Source organism: Natrix helvetica (assembly GCF_964273705.1).
Source record: "Natrix helvetica genome assembly, chromosome: 3".
NCBI lineage: Eukaryota > Metazoa > Chordata > Lepidosauria > Squamata > Natricidae > Natrix > Natrix helvetica.
In genome coordinates, this window is record NC_138549.1 from 3,070,095 (window position 1) to 3,086,382 (window position 16,288).

A 16,288-nucleotide genomic window follows, 5' to 3' on the forward strand; every position below is an offset into this window, starting at 1 on the left:
ATAAGACACACCTTTTCCCCCCCAAAAAAAGAGAGTTAAAAATCGGGGTGCGTCTTATACACTGAATACAGCATTTTTGGCCTCCTGAAAACCTGCCCCATGAATCCCATTTTTCGCCAAAATGGACGTGCAGAGGGTTTGGGAGGCCTGCAAAGTGCTTGTGGGGGCTGGGGAGGGCAAAAACGAGCAGAAAATGGGCCCGTTTTTCACAAAAAACAGGGTATTTATGCCCTCCCAAGCCCCCGGGAGCACTCTGCATACCTTCTAAACTTTCTGCATCCCTGTGTTTTGCAAAAAATGGGACTTTTTTGCTCATTTTTTGCCCTCCCCAGCCCCCAGAAGCACTCTACAGGCCTCCCACATCCTCTGCACGCCCCCCTTTTTTTACAAAAAACAGGCCTGTTTTTCGCCTCCCAAACCCCCCACGCGTCATATTTTTGCCCTCCCCGGCGCCCAGGAGCATTTTGCAGGCTTCTCAAACTCTCTGCATGCCCCCTTTTTCACAAATCCTGAGGGTTTGGGAGGCCTTCAAATTGGTCTTGGGGGCTGGGGAGGGCAAAAACTTTTTAAAATTTACCTCTTCACCTCTGGAGGCCTTCCTGAAGCCTGGGGAGGGCGAAAGACGCCCCCAACGAGCCAACTGGAAGGCTAAAAATCAGCTGGCCAGCGTGCGCATATGCACCAGAGCTGTGGTTCTGTGTGCCATCTGTGGCACGCATGCCATAGATTCACCATCACAGACCTAAACTAAACTAACCCTAACCCTAACTCAAACCCAAACACTAAGCTAAAGCAAACTAACCCTAACCAAACCAAACCTAACTAAACCAAAACTAAACTAAACTAAACTGAACTAAACTAAACTAAACTAAACTAAACTCTTAAGTTCATTACAGGTAGTACTTGATATTCGACCACAATTGAGCCCATCATTTTTGTTGCTAAGCGAGACATTTCCTAAGTGATTTCTGCCCCATTTTACTACCTTTCTTGCCACAGTTCACTGCAGTTGTTAAGTTTGCAGCACGGCCGTTAAGTGAACCTGGCTTCTCCATTGACGTGGCTTGTCAGAAGGTCGCAAAATGTGATCTTGGGACACTGCAACCGTCCTGAGTACATGCCAGTTGCCAAGCCTCTGAATTTTGATCACATGATCGCATGGGGATGCTGCTGCGGGCGTCAGGGTGTGAAAAACGGCCATAACCCCCTCTTTGCAGGGTCGCTGTAACTTTGAACGGTCACTAAGCGGACCCCTGGGAGTCGAGGGCTACCTGTACTGTTCCCCCCACTCCAAAGCTTGTGGGAAGAAGCAGTTTGGTGTAGCGGTTAAAGGCCCTAGATGAGAAAGTCGAAGGCCCTGAGTTCCAATCCCACCTTAGACGCAAGGCCAGCCAGTTGACTTTGGACCGGTCTAGAAAGTAATAGCAATCCCACTTCCCCAAAATAACATCGCCAAGGAAACTGGACGGTCTTTGCCTCCACTATGCCTTGCAGTACGAAAGGCAGTTCTTAAGAAAAGACGCAGCTGCGGAGGCAGGAAACGCTTGTCACTCAGAGCTGCAGGCCCGCTTCCTGTCAGTTAGACCGCGAGAAGAGATGAATTCAAGATATTCTCTGCTATAATAATAATAATGATAATAATAATAGTAATAATAATTTAAAACATTTAAAACAGTTAAAAATTGACAAAATCACCATCAGTCAAATGCAAAAGGCTGCACTGCTTGGATCTGCACACATATTACGAAAATACGTTACGACGTCCTAGGCCCCTGGGTGGGGCCGACTAGTAATTAATGCCAAATCCGGCGAAACAACTGGCCGCTGTGATACAATTCTGTTGATGCAATAATAATAGTAATAATAATAATAAAACAGATAGTCATTTGGAGCACAACATGCCAGAGATCACGGTTGTAGAGGGCCGAACTGTACAATTTATTGATATCGCTGTTCCTGGAGATGTCAGAGTCGAAGAAAAAGAACTGGAAAAAAATCACGAAATATTGCGACCTGGCCATCGAAACTACACGGCTGTGGATGAAGCATGTAACAGTGATACCCATTGTCATCGGGGCACTTGGCACCATGTCCAGGAATTTTACAAGATACATCCACAAATTGCAGCTTCCTGCAATAACACCAGCTGAACTGCAAAAAACTGGGCTACTCAGAACATCTTATATTTTAAGAAGGTCCTTGGTTGATCCCTAGGACGCCGGCAGCAAACAGTATCAACCATTAGCACCAGTCAGTGGTATTTGTGATGCATTTTTGAATGTTCATTTGGATGAGTTTCATGTTTAATGAATAAAGTATATAATAATTTGGTTCATTGACATTGCAATACCTGGTGATGCGCGAATTGAAGATTAGCAGCAAGAAAAAATCACAAAGTACCGGGACTTGCAAATTGAGGTTGAGCGACTGTGGAAAAAGAAATCATGTGTTGTCACAATTGTAATTGGAGCCCTTGGAGCAATACCTAAAGGGCTACCTACTCGCTATTTGGAAATTCTAAATTTATCAGATTTGAACATTCTGATTCTACAAAAAGCCACCCTACTTGGAACAGCTTATATCCTCCGACGTTACCTTAACAGTTCCTAGGTCCTTGGTTAGGACTTGAGCTCTTGAGCTATCAACCAGCCCCAAAAGCTGTGAATCTCACCAAAGATTAACTAATAATAATAATAGAAATATTATTATTAGAAGGCAGGACAAGAAGCAATGAATGGAAACTAATCAAGGAGAGAAGCAACCTAGAACTAAGGAGAAACTTCCTAACAGCGAGGACAATTAACCAGTGGAACTGCTTGCCACCAGAAGTTGTGTGTGCTCCAACACTGGACAGTTTAAAGAAGAGATTGGACAACCATTTGTCTGAAATGGTAGAGGGTGTCCTGCTTGAGCAGGGGGCTGGACTAGTAGACCTCCAAGATCCCTCTCAACTCTGTGATTTTGTTATTCTGGAAAAGACTGCCCCTGTGTCGAGTAGTTGTTTTGTGTGCAATGCTCTAATATAGCAGCGTCCCGAAAGGAGCACTTGAAATCGTTTATGTTCTGCAGGTGAGGACGTTTGTGTCCCAAAGCTGCACGAGGGGCCACCCAGAGGATATCATCTTCATTGTCCTTTTGGTTTAGATTGAAGTACCAGGTTTTTCTGTGTTAAACATATTTCAGGGTTGCGTGAAAAGCTGCATTGGCTGTTCCAGGCCTGTCATAGACCACACGACATGCAAAACCGCACATCGACTCTGTGCCAAAGTGATTAGATCACCCTTAAGTTCTGCTCCCTTGGTTATTTCCCCACTTGGTCAATCACTCGATTCTTCTTCTGGCATTGTTGTTGTTGTTGTTGTTGTTATGAATGGAAATGTTGCTTGCCACAGCAGACAAAAGTCCGGTGGACTTAAAAATCTATAAGGGAAAGAAACAGGAAAAAAAAAAAGGGGGGGGAATCTACTTTTCTGACTCCTTCGTTCTGTTGGAAGAAACGTCCTTCTGGGTTCAGTTCCAAGTGGGGAAAAAGACCCTGGAAACATGGAAGTTGCTTGGGAAGATGGTTTAATGGTAGACAGGACCACATGGCTTGAGATGCTGGGAATAAAGGGAAGAGATGCTGGGAGTGGCTGGGTTTCTGAATTATGAATTCGAGCTTGTATTCTGATTGATTGGCAGGGGCAACTCTGTAGGCTGTCCTGAGTCCCAGGCTTGGTTGAGCCTTGCTGGGTGATGGTTGTAATTAAATGGCTCTGCCTGAAGGGGGTAGACCTTTGTTATGTAGAATAGACTGGCCCAGGCTTTAATGGCCCATTGGCAAAGGTGGGTGGGTGGGGGCTGAGTTTGTGCCTCCCTTTTAGGGGAAATATTCTGCCCCTTTTAATATTTCCTAAAATATCTCATTTTTCTAAGAGAGGGGTGGGTGCTGACTTCCTGTAGTTCAGAACGAGGGGATAAGAAGAGTAGATTTCTTCCCCCCTCTTTCTTTTTCTTCCCTTTCTTTCCCTTTCCCTTTCTTTCCCTTTCCCTTTCTTTCCCTTTCCCTTTCCCTTTCTTTCCCTTTCCCTTTCTTTCCCTTTCCCTTTCTTTCCCTTTCCCTTTCCCTTTCTTTCCCTTTCCCTTTCTTTCCCTTTCCCTTTCTTTCCCTTTCCCTTTCCCTTTCTTTCCCTTTCCCTTTCTTTCCCTTTCCCTTTCTTTCCCTTTCCCTTTCTTTCCCTTTCCCTTTCTTTCCCTTTCCCTTTCCCTTTCTTTCCCTTTCCCTTTCTTTCCCTTTCCCTTTCTTTCCCTTTCCCTTTCCCTTTCTTTCCCTTTCCCTTTCTTTCCCTTTCCCTTTCTTTCCCTTTCCCTTTCCCTTTCTTTCCCTTTCCCTTTCTTTCCCTTTCCCTTTCTTTCCCTTTCCCTTTCCCTTTCCCTTTCCCTTTCCAGACATGTATTATTAAAAGTTGTGTCTTTACACACACTCCTCAACTTACAACCACAAGGGAGCCAACATTACTGTTGTTAAGCCAGACAGTTGTGACTTTTTGCCTCACTTTACGCCCTTCCTCGTCAGACTTGTGAAGCAAGCGAATCACCGCGGTTGTGATATAACTCAGTAACCCGGTCGTCAAGTGAAATCGGCTTCCCCCAATGATTTGGCTCGTCAGGAGGTCTCAAAAGGGGATCAGGGTTTCAGCCACAGAAGCACTGGGGGCGAATCCTTCGCTTTTTCCAAGGCAGCCCTGTGGGTCAGCTCTAAGTACCCTGTGGGCCAGATCCAGCCCCTGGGCCTTGAATTTGACACCCCTGCTTTAGTCTCCTGCTCGAGCAAGGGGGTTGGACTAGAAGACCTCCAAGGTCCCTTCCAACTCTCTTCTGATTAACTGAAACGGTATAGGGTCTCCTGCTTAAGCAGGGGATGGACTAGAAGACCTCCAAGGTCCTTCCAGCTCTCTTCTGATTGATTGACAAGCCAAGGACTTGGTTTTGTATTTTGCATTTGCACAACCCTGAGGGCTGAACGTTATTAGAGATGGAGAATGGCTCTCTTCTATTTTACTTTGCTCTCCATTTTAAATTTACTAAGTAGCATGGAGGAGAAGGGCCTCATTGGCTTCGCCTTCTTCCTTTTTAAAAAAAACAACCTCTACAAATTGAAGTGTTGAGCTGAGACACCGATTCCTCTTTTCAAACTCATCTGGTCGACACTAAAAGTCATAACTAGATTTGCATTTCCTGTTTTAGTCTGGATCTCGATCTGTATTTCGAGAATCTTTTAGCCTGTGTTCTTGGATTCAATTTCACGAGCTTCTGGTTCCTATTGTTTTCAGCAGGATTTAAATGCAATTTTTTAAACCGGACTCTGCGATTTTAACATATCCGCTTTTCATTTTTATTCTGGGTGAATCAGGTGGCAAGGAAGACTGTGTAACAAATAAAGTATATTCCAGTATTTCCTGCTGGGCAATACTTTTTATTAGGTTCAGCTAAGAGGCCACAAATAAGTTTGCGGCATAATTTTTAAATTTCTGTTCTGACCCAGCTCCCCAAACATGACCAACCCTCTGTAGTTGAAGCAATGATTCCTTTACTCGGAGCCCCAGCAAAAAGTGTCTCTCTCATCGCAGGCTAACAAGTCCACCCGGTAGGGAGATGAGTAGTTGTCTGCCCCACCTATTCATCTCCACCCCCTGCCTTTGATCCCCAGAGCTTGGGTGGGGCTTTGCTAGCAACAGTGGCTTTTCCGTCCCAAGGACCGGCCCATAGATTTCCACTGCTCTCCTCTCCTCTGCCTTCTGTGCATCCTCACATCAAGCACTAGACCCAGCTGTTCCTCCTCTTCCACATCAGCCACCTCTAGACCTGGGGGCTGTTGACTCTCCAACTGAGGGCTGATGGACAGTCCAGGCTCTGTCTCTGTCTCTGTCTCTCTCTGATAGCTCCATTCCCTCTTCCCCCTCGGAGCTCTCAGGTTGCCCTGATACTGACCCTGATTCCCACGCCGAGAGGCCACAACAATTTACCTTCAATCCTTCATCAGGCGAGAAGAGGTTATGAGTCAGACAAAAGTGCAAAAATGAAAGTCCTGGACTTATGACCACAATTGAGCCCAACATTTCTGTGGCTAAGCAAGACCATTGTTAAGTGAGTTTTGCCCCATTTTACGACCGTTCTTGCAGAAGTTGGTAAGTGAATCGCTGCGGTTCTTAAGTTGATAATGAATTTGTTGTTCAACGAATTCTGGCTTCCCCCGTTGACTTGGCTTGGCAGAGGGTCACAAAAGGGATCGGGTGACCTCAGGAGACTGCAACCGTCGTCAGTACCTGCCAGTTGCCAAGCCTCTGGATTTTGATCACGTGACTTAAAAAAACCTATGTCGCTGTGACTTGATAACTGCAGTGTCTCACTTGACAACTGTGTACCATGGGGCAACTAACTCACTTAACAAATGCTTCCCTTAGCACAGGGGTGTCCAAACTTGGCAACTTTAAGACTTGTGGACTTCAACTCCCAGAATTCCCCAGCCAGCTCTGCTTTAGCAACATAAATTTTGGCCTCAATTGTGGTGAGGACAACATACAGGAGAATGAAAACTTTGAAAGGGAATAGCATAGCATAGCATGCAGAATGGAATAGAATACAGAAGAATGGAATGGAATAGATCAGCATACATTAAAATGAAATTTCGTGGCATACAGCTCTCAAAGGGTCACCCCCTTCAATGTACAATACATGAACATGACAAAATAAATAAATAAATACAAAATTATGTACCCTGTTTCCCTGAAAATAAGCCCTCTCTGGATAATAAGCCCAATTGGGCTTTTGATCTCATGCGCTAAAATAAGCTCGCCCCCCAAAATAAGCCCTCCCCGAAAAAAATTGCCATGCAGCAGCAGCCATGAGGTGACCACGCTCACCGCCTCCTGCACCTCAAAAATACTAAGACCTCCCCGAAAATAAGGCCAAGCGTTTATTTCAGGGGTCGAAAGTAAATGAAACCTTGTCTAATTTTGGGGGAAACACAATATATATCCACATCTATTATGATAATGTTTGGTCAGTTTGGCAGGCTAGCTGTGTGTATGTTGTATGAAAGAACAGAAGATTAAAAATTGCATTAATCTCCTATGTTTAGCTATGAAGTTCATACTTTATGCGAGAAAGATTTCTTGACGGTGAGTTGCTGCCCTTGGGAACACACCCAATGGCCGCTCTCCAAAAACGCTGGGAATCTAACCTTGAGTAACTGCTAACTCTACTTGCCTCTTATTTCAAAGATTGTCTGGATTTTCCTCCTGGGATTTAAGGAGTGCAGAAAGTACTCGTTCACTTCCAAAGTCCTGTGCAAATCTCACACAGTTCATTTAGCGACCGTTCGAAGTTACAACGCCTCTGAAAAATATGACTTGGGACCATTGTTCACACTTATGACCTTTGCAACATCTGCAACAAATCCAAATTCAGATGCTTGGCCAGTGGTTCATACTTATGACCAGTGTGGTGTCCCAAGGTCACGTGATCCAAAATTTGGAAGCTTGGCAAACCGACTCATATTTACGACAGGTGCAGCATCCCAAGGATGGGGGGGGGGGAGGAATCATGCACAAAAATTCATGAGGAAGCCAGATTCACTTAACAACCATGTAAAGAGAATAGTAATAAGGCACTATCTAATAAAATGAAATTCAATGGTGAAAAGAGTAAGGTTCTACCTTTAGGCAAAAAAACCCGAAATGCACAGGTACAGAATAGGTGGTACCTTGCTCAACAGTAGTAACTGTGAGAGGGATCTTGGAGTCCTAGTGGACAACCATTTAAATAGGAGCCAGCCGTGTGCAGCAGCTGCCAAAAAAGCCAACACAGTTCTAGGCTACATCAACAGAGGGAGAGAATCAAGATCACGTGAAATGTTAACACCACTTTATAAGGCCTTGGTAAGGCCAAACATGGAATACGGCATTCAGTTCTGGTCGCCACGATGTAAAAAAGATGTGGAGACTCTAGAAAGAATGAAGAGAAGAGCAACAAAGATGATTAGGGGACTGGAGACTAAAACATATGAAGAACGGTTGCAGGAACTGGGCATGTCTAGTTTAATGAAAAGAAGGACCAGGGGAGACATGATAGCAGCCTTCCAATATCTCAGGGGTTGCCACAAAGAAGAGGGAGTCAAACTATTCTCCAAGGCACCCGAGGGTAGAACAAGAAGCAATGGGTGGAAACTAATCAAGGAGAGAAGCAATTTAGAACTGAGGAGGAATTTCCTGACAGTGAGAACAATTAATCAGTGGAACAGAGGTTGCCACAAAGAAGAGGGAGTCAAACTATTCTCCAAAGCACCTGAGGGTAGAACAAGAAGCAATGGGTGGAAACTAATCAAGGAGAGAAGCAATTTAGAACTGAGGAGGAATTTCCTGACAGTGAGAACAATTAATCAGTGGAACAGCTTGCCTCCAGAAGTTGTGAATGCCCCAACACTGGAAGTCTTTAAGAAGATGTTAGATAATCATTTGTCTGAAAGGGTATAGGGTTTCCTGCCTAGGCAGGGGGTTGGACTAGAAGACCTCCAAGGTCCCTTCCAACTCTACTATTGTATTGTATTGTAGGATGGTTATGGTTATGTAACTAATTAAGAAATAAAGAAATTACAGTACATTGTTCAATGTAGAAAAAACTGAAAGAAATAGTTTCTAGGTTTGAATTGAATTTGAGGATATACGCTGTTTGTAGCAAAATATATCAGTGGAGAAAATAAGAAATGAAAATTTGCTGAAACTACGAAGGGGCAACGGAAGATATTGTTTATGTAGTAATAAAAAAGTAATCATAAAGATGAAAAATAAAGGAAGAGAATAATTTGGCTGAAAGTGAAAACAAGACTATGATGTAAAATGGACTATGTAAATGAGGGGAGGTAAAAGAAAAGATCCAGACAATTATAATATGTATAATTTGTATTAAAAAAATCTTTAAAAACAAAAACACCAACCGTGTTGCTAACTTTATCAGTTGCAATAATTCACTTAATAACGGGGGCAAGGCAAGGTCGTAAAACCGAGCAAAGCTCACTTCACAAATGTGTCCCTTAAGAACAGAAATGTTGGGCTCAATTGTCCTAAGTCGAGGACTACCCTTAGTGAAGAAAAATAGCCCAAGAGCAAATGAGAGCAAGCATTGGGCAGAGGGAGCTGGGGAACTTCCTAAAACAACAAAGAGAGTTTCCTAACAAGAGATTGGAAAAAAAAGAAAAAGAAATTAGCAAACGAGACTCTCATCCGGGTTTGGATAATTTAATTTTATCTCAGTTAAGGTTTTGTATTTGCCTCTGGAATAGGAGCAAATTATTTCCCCCTCCTCTTTTGCTTTTCAATCCATGGCGTTCGAATCCCTAGTGCTGCGTAATGGAGTGAGCTCCCATTAATTGTCCCAGCTTCTGCCAACCAAGCAGTTCGGAACCAAAAATCACTGGTATAGAGTTTCCTCCCTGAGCAGGGGGTCAGACTAGAAGACCTCCAAGATACCTTCCAACCCTATTGTACAATGCTAAGTTGTGGATATTTCAGCACTGGAGTTTTTAAAGAAGAGACTGGATAGCCCTTTGTCCGAAATTACATCGGGTCTCCTGCTTGATGAGCAGGGGGCTGGACTAGAAGACCTCCAAGGTCCCTTCCAGCTCTGTTTTATTCTATTAAATAATGATTCATTAAATAAGAATTTATGATAATAAATAATGATTTATTCAATACATCATCCCCGTAGGGTGATATGCAGCATCCATGAACCATGATTTTCAAAATCAAACTGCGCCAAATGCCTTGTTTTCTTTTTTTTTTAATTGTAAAATTTTTATTGGTTTTTACAAATGTTTTAAGGAAAAGGGTAAATAGGTATAGAAAATGTTGACAGCTATATCATGCGGGAGGTAGAAATCCCCCCAAATCTCACAACTTTTACAAAAAAGAAGAAAAAAAAACATCAAAATTTGAATAAGCATTGGCAGCTTTTGATTCAATCATCAATATATTCAATCATCTTTTGTATCACTTCCAAAAATTACATTATAACAACAATTGCAATAATGTTTCAACTCATTTTAAAATGCCTTGTTTTCTGATCAACTTTGTCGACAAGGATTGGCATGCGTTTCTTTTTCTTGGAACTACTGACAGATTACCTAGTCCTCATTAAACACAAAGCAGCCCCTAGACAGGAGGTTTTAATGGTATTTTACGTGCTGCGAAGGAGTCCAGTTGATATTGAAAGAGGTTAAACGGGAAAAAGCAACGAGTACGGACATATACATATATATCTAGGTATGTAATGATTTGTTTTTACAAGAGCTAGCAGCGCTGGCTGTTTGTATTTTGACATGAGGGTAGGACAGAGTAATTCCTGGGAAAACAGACTGCAATGTACAAGAACTGGAATTTCAAGTCTAACTGAATTGTATCAGCTGCTGTAGTAAAAGACGGGGTAGGTTTATCTTGATCCTTGTTGAAAGCAAATGGAAGGGAAAAAGTCATCCTCCACTTACGACCAGAATTAAGCCCAAAATTTCTGTTGCTAGGCGAGACAGCTCTTAAGCGAATTCCGCCTCATTTTACAACCTTAATCATCACATTTTTTGGTATATCGCGGTAGTCGTTAAGTTAGTAACAGGTTTGTTAAGGGCTTCCCCATTGAGTTCGGCGGCTTACTCCGCCACGGAAGCAAAGTTACACTTAGGAGTAATTTTACAATCTGTGGGTGGGTGTCTTCACTTCGTCGTGAGCGCGTAAAATAGCTTTTTAAAAAAATCTTTCGAAGCAAAGCCGAAAAGAGGGGGTGGGGACTTTGTTTAGTTTAGTTACTAACGTTGGCAGTATTAGAATCTTGTATTTTCAGCAAGAAAAACATTATTGCAAAGTTGCAAAGGTATTCCTCGTCTTACGACCACAATTGAGCCCCAAATTTCTGTTGCTAAGTGAGACATTGGTTAATAAGTGAGTTTCGTCCCCTTTCCTGCCTGACTTCCTAAGTGAATCACTGCGGTCTTTAAGTTAGTAACACGGTTGTTGAGTGTGTCTCGCTTCGCCACTGACTTTAGAATAGGATAGAGCTAGAGGGGACCTTGGAGGTCTTCTAGTCCAGCCCCCTGCTCAAGCAGGAGAACCTATGCCATTTCAGATAAGGGACTGTCTAAGTGACTTTGCTTGTTGGAAAGTCGCAAAAGGGGACAAAAAACCCTGCCATAAATACGAGTCAGTTGCCAAGCTTCTGAATTTTGATCACATGTCCATGGGGATGGTCATAAGTGTGAAAAACGTCACAAATTTACAGAATTGGTCATCCTTCAGAGCAATTCAGTAGGTTTTTAATACCCTGATTTTGAGAGCTCCGTGGGGTTCAAATCCCCTCCAGTTTATATCTTTTTATATATTTTAGATCTGACAGTTTGTTTATTTTTGCTGGAGTTTTCTAGAATAAAGTGCATTGTTAGGAATGCTTGTTGCTTTTCTGTGTCTGACTTGATGGCATGTTGGTCTGTAGTATGTTGGCTTGCAAGTTTGTCTCCGGATGAAAACTTTTTCCTAAGATAGCACGAGCCTGGTAGAGATAAGAGTGGGCTTTGGCGCATGGCTCAAGGATGCCACACCTGAGTAGCCCTCTTTTTTCTATTATTTATCCACATGTTCAATTAATGTGGCCGCCCAATCACAAAATACTGCCTGCAACACAAATACAACCAATTTACTCTTCCTCTTATTTTACCAGAAAGTCTTGTCTGAAAGTCTTAACTGAACAAAGTAGTGATAGATGGCAGGGCTTTAGTAGCTATGGGCCCATCTGGTGTTGAGTGTGGTATATAGAAGATAACCGAACAGAATACCAGAGTTGGAAGGGACCTTGGAGGTCTTATAGTCCAACCCTCTGCTCAGGCAGGAAACCCTATCCCATTTCATACAAATCTCTTCTTAAAAGCCTCCAGCGATGGAGCACCCAGATCTTCTGGGGGCAAGCTGTTCCACTGGTTAATTGTCCTCACTGTTAGGAAGTTTCTCCTTAATTCCAGGTTGCTTCTCTCCTTGATTAGTTGCCACCCATTGTTTCTTCTTCTACCCTCTGGTGCTTTGGAAGATGAGTTGGGGCAGCCCCTCAAATATTGGAAGACTGCTATCATGTCACCCCTATCCTTTTTTAAAAAAACAAATTTTTATTCAACATTTTCCAAATATTAAAATCACAATTACACTTTCCATTATTTCCCCCCCCCCTTTTAATTAAACTAGACATACCCACTTCCTGCAACTGTCTACTACTGAGAAAACATTGCTACTGAGAATGTAAGAGAGTAAACAGCTTGAATGAAAAATGGAATCAAAAAGGGAAAAAAAACCCCAATAATTATTATTTGTGAACGGACAAGGATTTAATAGATCTTTCTGAATAAAGGCAATCCAATTTCTGGTGTGAGCTTGATGTGTACAGACATGGAAGTGGAAGATACAGGTTTAATTACGAAAGAAAAAGACTAACTATAGGTCAAAATACATAAATTGGTAACATTCTGATTGTTTTGACAAGTGCACTGATGATGTTACCTAGTTGGGTCATGAAATGTCTGCAAGAAAATAAACAAGCTCAGAGAGCACCAAGGACCTCAATGCCTCCTCCTCCTCCTCCTCCTCCTCCTCCTCCTCCTCCTCCTCCTCCTCCTCCTCCTCCTCCTCCTCCTCCTCCTCCTCCTCCTCCTCCTCCTCCTCTCTGCAAACCCAACTCCCTTCTAGCATTGATGATGTTACCTAGTTGGGTCATGAAACGTCTGCAAGAAAACCACCCAGCTCAGGGAGCACCAATGATCTCCTCCTCCTCCTCCTCCTCCTCCTCCTCCTCCTCCTCCTCCTCCTCCTCCTCCTCCTCCTCCTCCTCCTCCTCCTCCTCCTCCTCCTCCTCCTCCTCCTCCTCCTCCTCCCCCCTTCTAGCACTGATGATGTTACCTAATTGGGATATGAAATGTCTGAAAGAAAATAACCAAGCATGCAGACATTACTTATGTGGGTTTAATTATAGATTGTTTTTATTTAGTGAATATTGAGTTGAAAATTGGTTATTGATCGTGTTGAAGGCGGTACGTTCCTATGTAACACAATAAATTGAATACCTAGGGAATGCTACTGCTTGAAGTATGGAGCGAGCTAAGGATGCATCAGGCTAGAGTAATTCCTTAGCTATCCAGGTGTTTGTAGGTTTTATGCAGATGATGCGTTGTCTGTGGAGATGCTCAGTTTCCCAGGTCCTGGTTGTTCCAAAGGTGCTTTTGTCAGGAGGCAACTGGACTCTCTTTGTTTTTCTTTGAAGACATTTTGCTTCTCTTCCAAGAAGCTTCTTCAGCTCTGACTGTAGGGTGGAGAATGGAAGGATTTAGACTCCTTGCAGACAAAGCTGGTCATTTGCATCCCGATTGGAGGGTTGTTGAGGCCCCTGGGAGGTTCTGGGCGGTGCAAATGGCTGTGTGGAGCCTTCTTGGAACTCCAGTCCAGAGCCGAAGAAGCTTCTTGGATGAGAAGCGAAACATCTTCAAAAAAAACCCAGGAAAGTCCAGTCGCCTCTTGGAAAAAAAAAAGCACCTTTTGGACAGACGGTGTGTTAGCCAAGACGTTGAATGAGTTGCAGTAAATGCGAGACAGATTGTGTGGTACAATGTGGGGTGTGGATCTCCACGTATCTCAAAGGCCGTTTGTGTCTGAACACGAGGAATGGAGTCAAAAACTATTGCAAGTCATACATAAACGGCAAAAAAGTTGAGCGCCAGTTTGGTCTCGTGGGTAAGACCCCAGGCTTCAAAGTCGGAGGCTCTCAGTTCAAGTCCTGAAAGCCTGCTGGGGGACCTTAGGCCAGGGGTGTCCAAATTTGGCAACTTTAAGACTTGTGGACTTCAACTCCCAGAATTCCCCAGCCAGCAGAGCAGAGCTGGCTGGGGAATTCTGGGAGTTGAAGTCCACAAGTCTTAAAGTTGCCAAGTTTGGACACCCCTGCCTTAGGCCGATCACCAGGAGATGGTGAATTCTAGTTCCGCTTTAGGCGTGAAAACCGGCTGGGTGACTGTGAGTTTTAATCCCACCTTACCCTTGAAAGCTAGCTGGGTAACTTTGGCCCAGTCACCAGGAGATGGTGAGTTCTAATCCTGCTTCCTGCATGGAATCTGAATGGGTGACTTTGGGCCAATCACCAGGAGCCTGGGAGTTCTAGTCCTGCCTTAGGTACAAAAGTTAACTGGGTGGCCTTGGGCCAATCACCAGGTGAGTGTGAGTTCTAGTCCCTCCTTAGGCATGAAAAACAGCTGGGTGACCTTGGGCCAATCACCAGGAGCTTGGAAGTTCTAGTGCCGTCTTAGGTATGAACGTTGACTGGGTCACCTTGGGCCAATCATCAGATGAGCGTGAGTTCTAGTCCCGCCTTAGGCATGAAAGTTGACTGGGTAACTTTGGCCCAATCACCAGGTGAATGTGAGTTCTAGTCCCGCCTTAGGCATGAAAGTTGACTGGGTGACTTTGGCCCAATCATCAGGTGAGCGTGAGTTCTAGTCCCGCCTTAGGCATGAAAGTTGACTGGGTCACCTTGGGCCAATCACCAGGTGAATGTGAGTTCTAGTCCCGCCTTAGGCATGAAAGTTGACTGGGTGACTTTGGCCCAATCATCAGGTGAGCGTGAGTTCTAGTCCCGCCTTAGGCATGAAAGTTGACTGGGTCACCTTGGGCCAATCATCAGATGAGCGTGAGTTCTAGTCCCACCTTAGGCATGAAAGTTGACTGGGTGACACCCACCCACCCACCATCTTCGTTACTCTCTCCCTCCCTCCCTCCTTTTCCCTACATACATTTCATGGTTGATCTGGAGGTATTTTGGGGGCATCACCTTCTTGAAATACCCAGCCTCTTCTAAAGCAGCTGAAACCCTAATCACGAGAGTGGCATCGCTTTGGGGTGTCATGACAGCCTGCAGCATAGGAAAAATGTGCGTGTGGAAGAAAGAATGGATTCAGATGTCAACACACCCTAGGAACTCCCATCGTCGCTGAAAAAAACGAAGCTGGAAACCGGTTTGTTCATGAACCCGGCCATCTCAACATTCCTCCGAGTCAACCACACCACATCCTCCAAGGAAAGACTTAACAAAGGTCTTAAGAGGGTTTTTTTCAGGGGTTCCCATCGTTGAACCTCATGGAGCATCTGTGGGGGGACTCAAACCCTGCACCGCTCGGCTCTTCTGCGACCGTCCTAACGATGATCCGATCTGCTTTGATTTGCAAACATGCCGTGTATGCAAAGAGACCTTCAGATATTGCAGAGCTAGGAAAAGTCCTGCAATTCCAGAAGCCAAAATAAAAAAATTAAAAAGTCTCTTAGGAAATGTTGGGAAGATGAAGGAGGGCCCGTAAAGGATCCCACTACTCTGCAGCGGCACAGTTATTCTTTCCTAATTCTGAATCTATTAAAAAAAAACCATTGTAAGCATGCAAGTCTGTAGAGATTCTCAGTCCTCGACCCAAAGGTGCTTTTTAAGGAGGCAAATGGACTTTCTTGGTTTTTTTTTGTTTCTTTTGAAGCCCTTTCGCTCTTCATCCAAGAAGCTTCTTCAGTTCTGACTGGATGGAGGGGAATGGAAGGATTTATATTCCTTGCAGACACCTGGACATTTGCATCCTTTTTAGAGGGTCGTTGAGGCCACTTGGAGGTTTCTCTGTGTCCTCGGGGTCACCTGAGTGGTGCAAACGGTTCCTGTAGTCTGCTTTTTTTCCCCCCCTCTGGAAATCCATTCCTACTCTCAACACCATTTGAAGGGTGTTCACCCCAAATTGTATAGCTAAAAGTCTGTAGAGATTCTCCGTCATCCAGGTCATGGTTGTCCCAAAGGGGCTTTTTTCAGGAGGCAACTGGACTTTCTGGCTGTTGTTTTTTCTTTGAAGACATTTCGCTTCTCATCCAAGAAGCTGCTTCTTTCAGATTTTTAACTCTACAATTTGGGAGTAGGAATGGATTTCCAGAGGGGGGAAAAATGCAAATGATCAACAGTCTACAAGGCGCATAAATCCTTCCAGTCCCCATTATCCAGTCAGAGCTGAAGAAGCTTCTTGGATGAGAAGCGAAATCGTCTTCAAAGAAAAAAACCAGAAATTCCAGTTGCCTCCTGAAAAAGCCCCTTTGGGACAACCTTGACCTGGATGAATCTCTACAGTCTTTTAGTTATACAATTTGGGGCGAACACCCTTCAAATGGTGTTGAGAGTAGGAATGGATTTCCAGAGGGAAAAAATTGCAGACTAC

At 43.9% G+C, this 16,288-nt stretch overlaps 1 protein-coding gene across 2 annotated transcripts in view; it reads left to right on the forward strand.

The window, feature by feature from the left end:
• Window positions 1-16,288, forward strand: part of ELF1 (E74 like ETS transcription factor 1) — a 77,791-nt gene that overhangs the window by 26,065 nt on the left and 35,438 nt on the right. The gene's annotated exons all lie outside the window — the stretch shown is intronic.